Below are 7,050 nucleotides of genomic sequence, written 5' to 3' on the forward strand. Positions count from 1 at the left end.
CACAGCATGACTAATGTAGAAATGTGTTTAATGTGATCGTATATATATAACCTATATCTGATTACCTGCTGTCTTGGGGAGGGTGGAGGGAGGGGAGGGAGGGAGAAAAATTTGAAACTAGAAATCTTATAAAAACAAATGTTGAAAATGATCTCTACATGTAACTGGAAAATAATAAAATACTTTTATGGAAAATATATTTAAAAATAAGTTTTGCATTTCACAATATTCTCTATCTCTTGTTTGGTCATAAATTCGTCTCCTCTCCATAGATCTGAGAAGTAAACTTTTTTTTTTAAGCGGGACAATGAGGGTTAAGTGACTTACCCAGGGTCACAGAGCTGGTGTCAAGTGTCTGAAGCCAGATTTGAACTCATAACCTCCTGAATTCAGGGCTGGTGCTTTATCCACTGTGCCACCTAGCTGCCCCCGAGAGGCAAGCTATTGATTCCTTTCCTAATTTATCTATGGTGTCACCCTTTATGTCTAAATCGTGTACCCATTTTAACCTTATTGTAGTATAAGGTATAAGATGTTGGTCTATGCCTAGTTTCTGCCATACTATCTTGCAGTTTTTTTTCAGCAGTTTTTGTCAAATAGTGAGTTCTTATCCCAGGACTTGGAGTCTTTTGGTTTATCAAACAATAGATGACTATATTCATAGAATACAATGTCTCCTATGCCTAACCTATTAAAATTGATTCCCCACCCTATTTCTTAGCCAGTACCAAATAGTTTTGATGATTGCCTCTTTAGAGCATAGTTTTAGGTCTGGTACATCTAGCCTATCTTCCTGCACATTTTTTTTTCATTAATTCCCTTGATATTATTGACCTTTTCTTCCTCCAGATGAATTTTATTATTATTTTTTCTAGCTCTATAAAATATTTTAGGTGTTCTGATTGGTATGTCACTGAATAAGTAAATTAATTTAGGTAGAATTGTCATTTTTTCTATTATCTTAGCCTATCCATGAGTAATTGATATTTTTCTAATTATTTAGATCTGATTTTATTTGTCTCAAAATATCCCATACCCTTATTAAAAATAAAAACAAACCCCAAAACACCACGCCATTTTAAGAACCTCATTTCATTAGCATTTTGTAAATTGCAAAGCCCTGTAAGTATTATTATGTTATGATATTAATAATTAATGTTTTGTGAATTCTCTGTTGTGTTCCTTTATCCAAAGTCTCATTGTGGCATGGATGATTCTCTGGGATCTTGAAGTGGAAAACGAATTGTGCCATGTCCAAGTAGAATCATAAAGCAGCATATTAAAGGGACTCCAAATCCATGATTTTACACAGAAGGAAACTGAGGCCCACGAAAGTTAAATAACTTCCCCTAACGTCATAATATTCATAGGCATCAGAGACAGAATTTGAACCCAGTTCTGCTGGCACCAGAATAAATTCCCTTTCACCCATACCACTCTCCATTCTTGTCAAATAGGGTCTAAGAAATGGACTGGGTATCTGTTTTCTCAGGATCATCCTCACTAAATATGGAGAGCCTCATCACAAAATTATTTGTCATATATGACCAATTAGCTTGGCCACTGTAATTCATGAATTACTATGTACAAAGGTAACAAGGAGTTATGATCTCTGTCAGTGGAAAGAGTATAAACACTGATTAAATCATGAATCCTTGAAATACTCATGTAAAAGAAGTAATGTGGCATGGTAGAGTGTTGGAACCGAAAAAACGAAGACATTTGGGTTTAAATCCTATCTCAGTCTCAAATTCTTTGGATGAACTTGGAGAAGTCTTTTTAAATTCTCCAGGGTTCAGTTTCACTCTGGAAAATGGGGGTTATAATACTAGCAATACTGACCTCAGAGAGTTGTCATGTGGTGAATTCCTTATTAATATTAAATTTCTATGTAAGTAGAAGTTGTTGTTATTACTTACGTATTTCTTCAATCTCTCAGGCTTTCAAGCTATCATTCATGAATTCCCAAGTTGTAACCAGGGTTTTCAGAGACTTTCAAGATTGATCAGGATGCATGGGCCAAATAAAAATGTGGAGATAACACAGCAAGCCCAAGTCTATCACCAGTTCAGACTGGAGCCTTTGAGGGAGGGCAACTCAAAAGGCCTTTTTCTGCCCTTGACAAAGAGGGATCTAGTGTTTGAATATGTCCTTTGTTTTATCCAAAGGTTGATGTCTCCATGACATCATCACCTCTGGAGAAAAAACATTCAAAAAGGAAATTAGTCTATCACCCTTATCTTTGGTATCGCTTCAATCTAGTCATCCAGATAATTTATTTTTTTAAAAATTGAGGGTTATTAATTAGTTATAATGACAAGACTATGGTGGTTCAAGGTGAAAATTATTATTGGCCATATCCCCCCAAAATTGCTTGCATCTGCTTTCCATCTCAACTATCAAAAAGGTTTCAATCAAAGGGTGAGATATCAAGATTGCCATCCATAGTGGAGGTTCCACATTGGAGGAACCTCCAATGTGGAGGTTCACTATTTCCCTGATTTTAAATAGTTGTCTGTGCTTCAGTCACAGGCTTCTCTCAAATCCATTGCTTCAAAGCAGCACCTGTACCTGAATTCTCAGGCCATCTTACCAGTCTTTATTTTTCCCCTTACATATAGGCAGGATGAAACATTTATAGAACAGATAATTAAAGAATTTCATATTTTATTCTGCTTATATCTGACCAAGTCAGCAGGAATACTATGAGGATAAGGACACATTTTTGAGTTTATTTTTTGACAAATGCTTTTGCTATTCTTCAATTCAGTCTTCCTAGTGGGTGGCTTCTCAGGTTGATATGAAAGGTAATAATAGATTCTAGGGTTTTAACCTGTTGATACCCAAGCTTCCTCTGCAGGGTACCCCCACCTCCTTGTGCACAAAACAAAAAATGATTTATTTTTGTTGCCCCACAAACTGTGTGCCCCCAAATTCATTTCTATATTTGTCTTTATATAGGTACTACTGTTCTATTCATTGAAAGGACATATACTGAAGCTGAAGTTTAAATACTTTGTCCATATAATGAGAAGACAGGAATCATTGGAAAATATTCTGATCCTGGCAAAGATTGAAGGCTAAAAGAAAAGGGGGTGGCAGAACCTGAGATGGATAGATGGTGACATGGAAGTAATGAATATGAGCTTGGAAAGACTTTGGGAGATAGTGGAGGATAGAAAAACCCTGGTGTACAGGGGTTCATGAAAATTGAACAAACTGAACAACAGTAGCAACAGCGGCCCCAAAAACAACCACAGCAACAATGCTCACCTGTTCCTCCAGTTAGCAGTATAAACTCATTATTTCTTTTGTTTTCCAAAAAAAAATTAAACCCATTGAGCTGGCTGGCTTATTCTTTTTTAGTCCAGCAAACCAGGTTTTCTTCTCATGCTTGCTAACCATTCTTTTTTTTTTTTTTTTTTTTTTTACCCTGTCCCTTCTCTGGAACTTAAGCTATTTGGCACCTTCTTGGCTGTGAATCCAGAGGTGGCAGAGGTGGGGAATTAATCAAGCCTTTGAACAGAATCCTTCCCCTCTCTATAAAATTCAAAATGTTCCTGACCTCAGAGATGCCTTGAGCCAAAGACCCAGGAGTCCCAGCTAAAAGTTTGCATGACAATTCACTAAATGCTGTGAGCATTATCTTGCAAAATCTTTTCTCTGGTTAGATCCTGAAGACCATCATCTCCATGACTTCCTGGTAAGTATTCAGGTGGTATTTCATTCCTGCTCTTTCCAGCCTCAATTTTGAATTATCAGTCTAGGACTAAGGTTTGATGGTGGATATGCTTCTTTAATTTGAGGGACTCTTTCTCTGCCTCAGGGCGAGAGAATGGGCAGACTATCCTAATTTAGAGGTAACAGCTTCTGCATCACTTTTAGGGTTAGATGCTTCCCTGGGAGTCTTTCCTTGTTGCCCTTGTCTTCTTTCCATGGTTCTTTATATGAATCCAAGCAGGCCTAGTGATCTGTCTTCCAATATGCCAAATGAAAAGCTCTATTGCTTTCAGTAAAAACCCTTTTAGACCTAGCAACAGTTGCCCATAACTTCACACCACATACCCCACACAGTTCAATCTCTTTGGGCTATTTCAATTGTCATCTGCCACGTAACAGTGCTTGCCTTATACGTAGGCACTCTAGGTTACCACCTCCATAGTGAGACTGGTGGGGGAACTGAAAAAGTCCCTCCTGACCCCCCCAAAATATTTCCTCCTCTGCTTAGGATTCCAACATTGGAAATTTATCATTAAAGCATTGTTGCAGGGCAGCTAGGTAGCACAGTAAATAAAACACTGGCTCTGGAATCAGGAGGACCTGAGTTCAAATCCAGCCTCAGACACTTGACACTTACTAGCTGTGTGACCCTGGGCAAGTCACTTAACCCTTATTGCCTGGAGTCGGGGGGGGGGGAGACATTTACCTTACAAATAGTGAGAAATGAAAGACTTCAAGTTAAATAAAACAAACTAGGTTTGGATTTTGGGATTTTGGTTCTGCCAATTGCTGCTGGTATTCTCTTAACTAAAGCATTACAAATATTTAGGGAGGAAGATGTCAGAAGCTGACCATCTCTGCCTAAAGCATCAGGGCAAAGCCCTTCTTTAATTAAAGTTGCTACCCAAAATGGGAAAGGCCTTAACTCTCTACAACTTCCCATTAATTTATTATAACCCCAATAATAAATTTCATTATAATCAAAGGTTGTATATTACCTTTGATTATGTTGGTTATATTACTTTTAATTTCTTTCTTTTTTTTTTTTTGGTGAGGCAATTGGGGTTAAGTGACTTGACCCCAGGGTCACACAGGTAGTAAGTGTTAAGTGTCTGAGGTCGGATTTGAACTCAGGTACTCCTGAATCCAGGGCCAGTGCTCTATCCACTGCACCATCTAGCTGCCCCTTTACTTTTAATTTCAATGACATGATGTTTAGAAATTAGCCCATTGAGTTAGTAAAAGTAGACTGCAATATATTTCCATAGATGTCCTATGTGTAAATAAAAAATCTAAGGTAATTTAGGATTGGAACTGGAGTGGGTCAGTAAGAGAGGAAGAACAAAGAATAACAGAAGGATTGTCCAAGTGTTTCACTAATACCAAAAAAACACATCCTTTTAAACCTAAAGCAAGATCTAGGGGAGAACATTAACAAGAATCACACCAGGTTAAAAGGTATGGGTGGGTGTCATCTGCAGCAATGGATGGACTCCACACATCAATGAGATAGCTGGAAATTCCACTGAAGTAATATGATGATATTAGTTTGTGAAGAAAGTGTTCTTTATGCAAAAGAAACCCCTGCATTGTTGAGTGATTCACTCGTAATAAACATCTAGATTGTTCTGCTTTGGATGTGGATAAATACATAAAGTGCAAATGCATTAAAGGTTTATTTTCCACTATCCTATGTAAGAAGATTATGAAAGACCTCAGAATGACCCTGACCCACCATTATTACTGCACCCTTGGATATTTATATATTTAAAGCAGGACAGGACTTAAAAGCCATTTGGTTCAATCCTCTCATTTTAAAGATGAGGGTGTTGAGGTCCTGAGGTCAGTTAGGCACGAAGCACCCAAATAGGATATGCATCTGGGTTCTCTGATTCTGAAGACACGGTTCTGTCTGTTGGGACAGGATACCTTTGTCCCAGACATTCTCAGGGCTGGGTCCAATGCCAATCTTTTGAAATTATTCTGTTCAGAACTTATGTTGAGTGTCAAAGAAGCCTGTTGAAACTGTTGAAACATTTGGCCAATTTTGCATTGAAATAAGAAGTAATGGACATCTAAATTTGTTTGAATCATTATGCACTCTTTAGAAGTAATTATGTAATAATATTTTAGACTCAGATTGACAAGTGTTTTCCTTAATGTACTATTTATAAGAATTCATTTCTTTTGTAATATGAAGGATGGAAGTCATCTCAGAAGTCAAGATTCCTGAACTCCCCAATCCCTTCAAGATGTTGGGTCTCAATAGGTTTTAGGGTATAGGGATAATAATAACTCAGATGTATAACGCTCTGTAAAGTTAAAAATTACAAAGCAGTTATGTGCATCCATAATGTTTACAAAGCAATTATGTACACACGCTCACATGTACATCATTCCACTTGATTCTTATAACAGTACTGGGAGGTAGATGATATTATTACCCTCATTTGACAGATAAGGACACTAAAGCACAGGTCAGAGAGCAAGTAAATGCCAGAAGCTGAAACTGAACTTAGGTATTCCTGACTTCAAGTCTAGTGCTTCATCACCTGGGATGTGCTGTCTCTTTAAGCCCCTGCTAGCAACTCCACAGGAAAAAAATCAATGAGGGAAGAGCTGATTCATCCTCCCCATGAAGCTTTGCCATGTGTTTCCCACCAGTAGTTCCTGCAGAACTATTTATGCCCAGGCTCCCTGCCTGGTCGTCTTCAGGCCTCTTTTTTATTTTTTATTTTTACAGTTTTACTCTTTACTTCACTTTACTTGGGGGGGAAACGTGGCCACTTTTTCTCCTCTACTTTTTAATTCTCTTAATGAAGCACTAAGCAGTGATTTCCTTAGATGTCTTTCTTCCTTTATAAAATGCAGATTCTCTGCTGTACTCTTGTATCCCTTGGTATGCTGGTAAATAGTTAGCAAGTGGTTCCCTCCAAAAAAAAAGTATGCAATGCACATTTTTATGTTAAATCTAAATTATTAATATCTTCTCCACTTAAGTCTGGAAAATCATCAGAACAGTAAATCAAGCCTTGATTTGGAGTGTGTGCCAATTTCTGGAGTGTAAATGGGTAGCTATGTGGTACAGTGGATAAAGTGCCAGTCCTGGAGTCAGGAAGACCTGAGTGCAAATCCAGCCAGTCCTTTGGGCAAGTCACTTAATTCTGTTTGCCTCTGTTTCCTCATTTGTAAAATGAACTGGAGAAAGAAAGGACAGATCTCTGCCAAGAAAACCACAAATGAGATCACAAAGAGTTCAAAATGACTGAACAAGGAGTCTTAATGCTTTTCCTCTTAATATTTAACAATCAGCTTTCATGAGCCAGCATG

The sequence above is a fragment of the Dromiciops gliroides genome, chromosome 3, assembly GCF_019393635.1.
Source record: "Dromiciops gliroides isolate mDroGli1 chromosome 3, mDroGli1.pri, whole genome shotgun sequence".
NCBI lineage: Eukaryota > Metazoa > Chordata > Mammalia > Microbiotheria > Microbiotheriidae > Dromiciops > Dromiciops gliroides.